Below are 9,914 nucleotides of genomic sequence, written 5' to 3'. Positions count from 1 at the left end.
TGATATCTATTTGAGAGGTAACTTTCGAAGAGCTTCAGGCTTACACCTATGTTTTCAAGCGATCTCAAGAGCAAACCGTGATGAACCGTGGACTGAAATATTCATTCACATTAGCTTTCCTTGATTTTTATTCAAAACATTTGGCTTGTCATAACTAGAAGTTATCACTTCCATCAAAATAAATAGAAAAATTAAAAATAAAACATTCAAAGTTTTTTACCACTCGTATTTGCCACTGCTACTGCAGTTTCCTCATATTAGTACCTTTCCAAACGAACACAAAGAACTGAAATAATCAACAATGTTAACCATTATATATCTAAACACCACTGTAGGTAATAACAGATGGTCCTTATTTCTACTGAGTACCTAAATTTTGTTCACGTGACAATGTGGGTACAGTAATCTGAAAACCGGCGAATAGACTAGGTCAATTTGGTCATTTAGCAGGCTACAACCGCAATGCTCATGCTCATGAATTTCCGAAGATTCCGAATAATTGAGTTCACAACCTTTGCGTTTTATCTTTCTCAGTAGAAAGGAAATTAGATAACCTGGCAAGTGGGTTGAATGCCACTTCTACACTTTTTTCAGAAAAATGCCACAACTGTATCTGTTCTTTCACCAAAATATGAGAAACCGAACTTCCTTTGTTATTTTAACATTTCATGTCATGAAATGAAAAGTTTGTATTTTCTATACTTGAAAAAAGTCTCCATGAAAAATTACCTACGTTCAATATTAGTTTGATGAAATATAGAGATTGTTGGCTTCTATTTGTACCACTCTAAACGTTTACTAGGATTCTAAAGGAACATAATCGTTTCAACCTGAAATATTCTGCAGTGAGTCCTTGTCACGAAAACGCTCACAATTCAGCATACATTTTCGCGTTTCCTTTGAACCAGTCAAAAAAATTTCATTCCTAAAATGTAACGTTCCATGCGGACAAAGAAAAAATCCCTCCATATTTCTTTCCATTATGCACTCACTTCAGGAAACGATATATTCATGAGGAGAACGTGAAATGTGGTGATTTATATGAAAAGGGGTGAATCCTAAAGTCGAACAGACGGGAAACGGAATTTTCACACTGGCTCCCCCTCTTCTACTTTCGTCAACAGGAAGATCATCACAATTCCAATACAATTTTAGTATAAAATATCATTGTACCATACGACTGATCTGTCACCACTGAAAATATAATAGTTTTTGGAAGCAAGGGTGCAATCTACGAAATGATGATAATTTTTCAATTTTCTTCTGAAAATATCATCTACTTGTTCAGTTGCATTATTTTCTAGATAGTGAAATAAGTCAATTTTTCAGATTTTTTTATCAATACTACATCGAAGGGACCAGACTCAATTTGTAGATTTGGTTATTAATTCCAAAGATAAGTGAACTCTCGAACTGAGAAAGAACTCACTTGAACTCGCTACCTAAAATTTGATGGGATGTAAAACTTCCTTGCGTGAATAATGAAGAATCGAGAATCAGCTGTTGGATAGAAATTTTGTCACCAAATACGAATATTTCATTTTCACAATGTTCACGCTCATCCGCCAATTTATAGAATTTGTCATCTCAGTTCTTTCGCCAAAATATACAATAATCTTCCTGACCACTTATTACAAAATAATATTTCAAACTGATAAAGAACACTTCATTTCGCTACCTTAAATTTAGTGGATTATAAAGATTATAAAAATAAAACTTTCCTGCATTGATAATGAAGAATCGAGAATCTTCTGTTGGATAGAAATTCTGTAATTATTTGGCACCAAATACAAATATTTAATTTTAACAATGTACATGCTCATCCGCCAAATTATAGAATATGTTATCCCAGTTCTTTCGCCAAAATATACAATAATTTGCCTGGCCGCTTATTACAAAATAATCTCTGAATCTGAGAATGAACTCACTTCATTTCGCTACCTAAAATTCGATGTTATTCCAGTTAATTCGCTAAAATATGCAATAATTTCCCTGGCCACTTTTTACAAAATAATCTTTCAATTGAGAAAGAACTCACTTCATTTCGCTACCTTAAATTTGATGGATTATAAAACTTCCCTGCATGGTTGATGAAGAATCCAGAATCTGCTGTTGGATAGAAATTCTGTGATTATTTGGCACCAAATACGAATATTTCGCTTTTACAATATTCAAGTCATTCGCCAAATTATAGAATTTTTCATCCCAGTCCTTTCGCCAAAATATGCAATAATTTTTCTGGCAACTTATTCCAGAAAATCTTAGTAATACTTATGGTTTATAACACATCTCTTCAGAACAACCAATGAGAAATTGCGTTGATTATTTTGATATCCCTTCAGACGTGGTATGTTAGTTAAATATTCGTCTATTGTTTTTTATCAGCATGTACTCTTGACAAATTGAAAGTTTTTTGAATTATTCATTAATTTTTGGCATGTGTCCAATATCAGCGTTCAAAAACTATTGTACAATGGAATTAAAATGAAAAATAAAACATTCACGAAGGAGCGAATTGTTGCTTTAGATGATTTCATTCAAGAAGATATTTTGTCAACCACTCTGACACAATTGATGGAAATGATTTTGGAAAAATGCCGAAAAGACTCACACATTGAGTCGAAAATAGTATTGCATCATAAAGCTGATTTTTCATCTCTGACAATATGATAGTTTTTGAAGGAAAGAGTGCAATTTACGAAATGATAATTTTTAAATTTTCTTTCGATAATATCATCTACTTATTCCGTTGCATGATTTGTTTGATAGTGAAATATGTAAATCTTTCAGATTTTTTTCAATACTACATCTAGTGGACCAGTGGAGAATCTCCCAGTGTATGTATAGGTTTGGCTGTCATCTTCATTGATTACTGAACTCTCAAAATCAGTAAGAACTCACTTCAACTGGCGGGCTGGAAATTGAAATCCATTGCAAAACTCCCTCATGCAAAATATGAGTGATTTATATTCTGCCATATAATACAAATTCTGTAATTATTCAGCATTGAATCCAAACATTCCAATTTTACAATGTTCAACCGCATCCGCCAAATTATAGAATGATTGCCCCCAGTTCTTTAGCCAAAATATGCAATAATTTTTTTGCATCAATTATTCGAAAAAATTACTCATGTTTATTTCAAATATCTTTTGAAACACCGATAAAAAATTCCATTATTCATCCAGATATCCCGTCAGACTTGGCAGATATGAAAAAAAATCAGTTCAATATTATCATGTTATCTTGACAAATTGAGAGTTTTTCGAGATATTTAATAATGTTTGGCATGTTTCCAATAGTATCGTTCGAAACCAATTGCATTATGGGGCTGATCTTCCATCTCTGAAAGCAAGAGTGCAATTTACGGAATAATGATAATTTTTAAATTTTCTTTTAATATCATCTACTTATTCAGTTGCATCGTTTTTATATGGGAGAATATGTCAATTTTTTAGATTATTTCTCAAAACTACATCTAGTAGACCAGTTGTTATGGAAAATCTCCCAATATATAGATTTCTTAATCATCTTCATTGATTACTGAACTCTCAAAACCAGTAAGAATTCAACTTAACTTGCTAGATATGTTATTCATTTGCAAAACTCCCTCATGCAAATAATGCATGATACATGCATTATATAATACAAATTCCATAAATATTCCGCAATGAATCCGAATTTTCAACTTTTGCCATGTTCAGCCGCATCCGCCAAATTATGGAACTTGATACTCCAGTTCTTTCACCAAAATATACAATATTTTTTACATTCATTCGCAAAAAAATTAAGGAATACTCATGTTTATGACAAATCTCATATGAAAAACCAGAGAGAAATTTCGTTGATCATCTTGATTCACCAACAGACTTGGTATTTATGAAAAAACATCTGTTCAACATTTGTCTATTGTTTTTTCAGCATGTTATCTCGACAAATTGAGAAGTTTTAGAAATTTTTATTGATTTATTGGCATTTCTCCAATGAAGTGTTCAAGGAATATAGTGCAATGAATCAATATTGATACATGAAACATTCAAGAAAATTTGAATTGAAGAGGTTATATTTTTTAGGAGTGATTAATTTCTGGGAAAGAAAGTTTTTGGCTTTCTACTACTCCATCTTGATACAAGAAAAAAAAAAGAAGGATGAGGGAGTCTTCCAAAGAAAGGAAGGAAGTAACTCTATACATGGATGTGTAGATTTAGAGAAATATTGTATCAACCACTCCGACACAATTGTAGGAGTCATTTTGAAAACAATAATTATTCATTCAACACATCCCAATTATGTCAGAAAATCGATAGTTTTCTACTCTGAACTGCTGATTTTTGAGTTGTGTAATCAAATTTGAGGAGTAGAAATGACTCTTTCGAATTTTCAATACTGAAATTGAATAAATATCAGATACAAAATATGATTTCCTCAGAAATAAAATGATCAACTGAACTAATTTTCAAATATTTTTTTTGATTTTAGTGTCTAACATATAATACGAGTCAATTCACAAATTTACAACACTTTCAGTGTTATTGTACATTTTTGAACTCTGATTTCGACTAGTCACCTTGCAATGAAAAGGCGAAAGAAAAATCTCATTCATGGTAAATATTGGATAGGCATGGTTAGAGATTTTTATTCATCTCTTCGTATTGAGAGATATTTCTGCTTCCTTCAATGCAGGATTGTTCTTTGCAGGCTGTTCAAAAATACATTCAAAGTTCAGCCTAGCACCACTCACTGCAGATTACAAGTTTTTCATCACAATATTGCCAACTGAGAACCAGCTTCCTCGAATGACATATGTTTCATCATTAGCATCGGGTATTAACGCTCACTTTCCCCCCTTCCGCTAGTATCCCCGTGCATATGCAAAGCACGAATATGTCATGAAATATGTAGTCGCCACCGCCAGAGCCGTGTTTTTCTTGTGCCGAGCCGTTAATCGGATTAGAGAAACAATGTGAACTCCTCGCGTTTCTTAGCTCGTTTCCACCCGATGAATTATTCAAGTTGGGAATCGTGCGAGGAGGAAGTCGTATGGAGTTTTGTTCTTTCAACGGTTATGGATTCGAGGCCCTTTTTGCTTAGCGGTTAGCAGCAGTGATAAGTATTTTGTTTGCGTGATATGCGTTCGGGGTGGTGGATGATGCGAAAACTTTCCCTTTTTGATTGAGCATTTTGCAGCACCAACTTTTTCATAGCGAGAAGTACAATGCTTCAATTCAGTAACGCATTATCAGTAAACTGAACAATTTGATTCGTAAATTCCTGAGAGATTTCAACGTTTGCTTTCGATTCATTTATAGCTGTTGCTCGCGATTTCTTTCACATGGGCTTCAGTTCGAAATGTATTCTTCAGAAAACTACCTCTTGTGTTAACCTAGTAATTCGCTCATCAAAAGACTACATCCATCAGATACTATGCAGAAAAAATCTTCTCCACAAACTGATGATTTCATTCTAAAAAATATATTTCCTACTGAGAAGTAAAATTCATTTCTCAAGAAACTTTCCCTTGTGACAACCTGGCATTATGCTCATCGGAAGACTCCATCCATTGGATAATTCTTTGGAGATATCATCCTAATGAAACGATGGAAAAATTAAAAAAAAAATATATTTTTTACTGTTCATTATTGACCTGCATAAATCCCTCTTTTATGTTATGTACTAGTGCCAGCAAAATGAATAATTTCATTCGTTGTCTGAAATTGCTCTGATAATGCTAATTACGTTGTGCAATCGATGCTTCACTGCTATCATCTTCAATTCGAAATGTTCCATATCGAAATCAAAGTTTCTGTTCAGAGAAGATGTTCAAACACTTATTAATGAAGTACCGTGTCAGACATTTAACATGAACCAAATTTCTTTGATAATTGTTGATATGATGGATGTTGATCAAACACTTGTGGCCATAAGCCCATCCAAATCTATCATAGTAGCATTCACCAAGAGGACTAAAACGGAGGATCTCGGACCTCTAAAACTGAGGTGAAGAAAAACAAATGTCGGGGGAGGTTAAATATCTGGGAGTGATTCTAAATTCCAAACTAACCTGGAACCAACACTTGGACAGGATAAAGAGGAAAGCGGAGGTAGCACTGATGCTCGCCAGACTCACCTATGGAAAAACATGGGGGCTAAAACCAGACATGGTATATTGGCTATACATGATGGTGGTTGAACCCATAATAACATACGCATCTCTGGTCAGGTGGCCAGAAATGAAGCAGGTGACCCTCCATCAACAAACTAGGTAATGTGCAAAGACTTGCATGTTTGGAAATGACGGGAGCAATGAGAACTACCCCAACAGCTGCATTGGATACACTCCTGATTCTACCTCCTTAACACCTTGTGATAATGGGGAAGGCCAGGATGGGCCAATGTAGACTGAAAAACTCACCGAACTACAGAAGATCGGACCAAACAGAAATTTCGGAACAAGTGGAGGAGCACATATTGAATATGTGCACGGACCGCATGGCACGGCCAAAATCATAAGCCTTGAAGGGTGGAAGACCATTAGTCATCCCGAAAACATGTTTGGAAAAAACACCTAGTATACAGATGGATCGAAGACCAAACATGGAACGGAAGCTGGAATATACCAAACGGATAGAAATATCCGCTAGGACTAGACATATCCGTCTTTCAGGCGGAAGTGTATGCTATCTTACAGTGTGTAAGGTTTATTAAATTGAGATCTCAAAGAAATGAGCGGATCAATATTTTTACAGACAGCAAGAGCGCACTAGGAGCTCTGACCAACCCGAAGGTGACATCAAAACTGGTCTGGAAATGCCATGAAGAACTGAATGAACTTGCAAACAGGAACAAATTGGGTGCCAGGGCATTCAGGAATCACAGTTGATGATAAAGCTGATGAATACGCTAGACGCGGATCATCAACTCCATATAGAGGTCCTTAACCAGCTCTGGGGGTACTAAAATCATTGTTACGAAACCAGATTAGGACATGGACCAATAAGAAGTACACAGAGTACTGGACCTGGCAACAAACACAGTAGAACCTTCATTAGGGAACTGACCGAGAAAAGAACCGAAGAACTACTTCAATATAGTAGGGATCGGATCAGAATATTTACAGGGTTACTAACCGGTCATTGAGATGAATGAGATGGGGCTGTACAACGGAGGCCTCAGCTGTAGATAATGCAACGAAGGGATAGAAACAGCTCTACATATCTTATGCGAATGTGAGGCACTGAATCACAGGAGACAGGCAATATATGGACGTATGAAATTACGTCCAGAAGAATATGACAAACATCCAACACGGAACCTGTACCAAACTAGTACAAGGAACGAGACTGATGGAATGGGTGTCATGAAAAGATGGGAGAATATACGCAATAAGCCCAAGACGCTGCAGTGTTTTCTGGAGACTTGGACTGAATGGACAACTCCCAAGTCACCAAAAAAAGAAACACTTGAGGCTACAATGGTTGTCTACGTGTGGGATGATAAATCAGTTTTTTTTTCCAAAAATAACCGCATGAACCGCGAAGGGTTATTAACGAAGAAACAATTATGTATAATTACACTTTATGTAATATATGAATAGATTTCAAAAAAGTTAGTAAAGAGTTCTCGTTCTCCACGCCTAGGGCAGAATTGAGATCACTGGAAAGTATTATTCTTGTCTTTCATATTCAAAAAGTGGGCACTCCAGGATAATGTGTTTCACACCGTTGATTATACCACAAATATCACATGAGGTGTTGTATGTATGCCCGATTCTGAGGCGAGTAAGAATGACTTGATGTTTTCGTTGGTAGTTCTGGTAGTTCTGGAAGCGCATGTCAGGATTTATCTCACGTATTTTATTTGATTACATGGCCATCCATCTTTCTTGCCAAGTATTTGCAATGCCAGTTTCTTCATGGTATTGAAGTAATCTGAGTGGAGAATTTGTTCAAACAGTGTTGCGAAATGAGTAACTGTAACATTGCGAGTGACTGTATCGGCTTTCTCATTGCCTCTAATATCAGTTCTGTAGCGAATAGTCTAATAAATGAAGTGATGAAAAGCAAGTTATTTTTTCTATTGTTATCTAAGACGAATTGAATAGTTCGAAGAGGCTGGCTATATTTGGTGGTTCAGAAAAAAAACTGTACAACCAGTTGAAGAAATTTCATACATCAAAGCTGAGGTTGAGGAATTCAGTGAATCAAAAAGGTATATTTATGAACGTTCAACTCTTATGATAGATGCTATGTTGTTTTTTTTTCTATCACACGAACGCTCTATTTTCTCTGTCAAACACATCAAAAAGCTTCAATTCTAAAACTTTAATGTTCGGCAATGATATTTCATCTACGATTTTCCGCAGTATTCAATTAAAATACCCATGAACAATTTGCGATAGGCAAGTTTAATAGGGGAGTTTGTTAAAAAATTATATTTGATAAAAAATATGTCTCATCAAGTTATCTGATAAATGAAGGTTGATCTTCCACTGTCTCCTCCACTTCAATATGATATATGGTTTCCTTTATAAACAAGGCAGGAATGTGGCATTCAAGACAAATAACAATGTGTATCCATTATAAGTCAGCACGAGACAAATTCAAGAAATCCGGGGTCTGCAAGCTCAAGTGTGAATACCGCAATACCTTATATGAAGGTCAGACCGGCCACAGTTTCAACCAGATATTCAATGAGGACTTGAGAATTCACAGATGAAATGAACAAGATTTCAACCATGCCAATTGTTTCGTAGAAAACACTCAAAATTCCACACAAAATCCGAAAATTCTAAAAAGAAATCCTAATGTGAACAACATGATTCTTAATGATCAGACAAATATTCCTAATTCTCAGATTATCAATAATGTCATAAATATCATCCCTGAAGCTTCTTGATACCTCTCTCTAACTATTAATACAACTTTCAGTATCTAAGTAAATGACATCATATTACTAGGTTAGTTTATAAGTCGCTCATGACACAGTGTGTGCATGACACAGCTGTAGCTATAAATGTGGGTATTGTGTAAAACGTGAAGTACTATTTTCACCCTACCCATTGGATTTTGCTACTTTTCCAATCCTCAACTCGGGTATCATTCCTTTTCTGCTAACGGTTCGTCGCTGCTAACAAAAAACATTCATATACCATCGCTTAGGATAACATCGTCGTCGGCAAAGAGTCATCATAAAAGTATATGAAGTTTTAAGAAATTCCCGATGTTATTTATCTTTACGAGTTGGCAGTTTCCGGTTTTATGGGTGATTTGCCGTTCCGCTCGAGTTGCTCCGCTAATTTAATTGATCGTTCCGACAGTCTAAAATTCCCGTATGCCAAAAACTTACACGGTCCGGATTACCACCGCAAAGATAGTGGGATTCTCCGTTTTAGTTGCGGCGAAGAAACCGTTCCAGAACATTCGATGTTGCAAAATAGATAGTCTGAGAAAAGTAGAACCTACACATGCCTGTAATTCAATACTACTTCAGAGTATTTTTCAAAGCGTTTGATTTTCACAACTATTGTTTGACAAAATATATGACAAAATGTATCACTAATTGAGTTTCCTTGGTCGAGAAACCATGCCACTGTTATGCATTGAGGTTTATCAAGTAAGTGTTACAGTGACTCCTTCATCCCCAATCAAAAAATGATTTTCCAGATTCGAATCCAAAACAAACATTTTTCTAAGTCACCAGAACTGCAATACTCTTCTTAGCGTCTTGGGGAGATGAAGAAAATAAATTTCTGTTGATAGTTCTGGTGCCACCCTTTGCTGGTTCCAGACTTACGAAATCACTTGTGATTCACTGTTTGGAACCTCTGGTGTATTCATGATTATTAGTGGAGTTTCATCCCAACACCAAACCGTTATTTTCAACAGCTCAACACGTGTTCGATCACCAAGTGATCA

Source organism: Leptinotarsa decemlineata, unplaced genomic scaffold (assembly GCF_025532065.1).
Source record: "Leptinotarsa decemlineata unplaced genomic scaffold, Ldec_3_MD MMD2_tig00001719_RagTag_RagTag, whole genome shotgun sequence".
Taxonomy (NCBI): Eukaryota; Metazoa; Arthropoda; class Insecta; order Coleoptera; family Chrysomelidae; genus Leptinotarsa; species Leptinotarsa decemlineata.
This window is presented reverse-complemented; position numbering follows the sequence as displayed.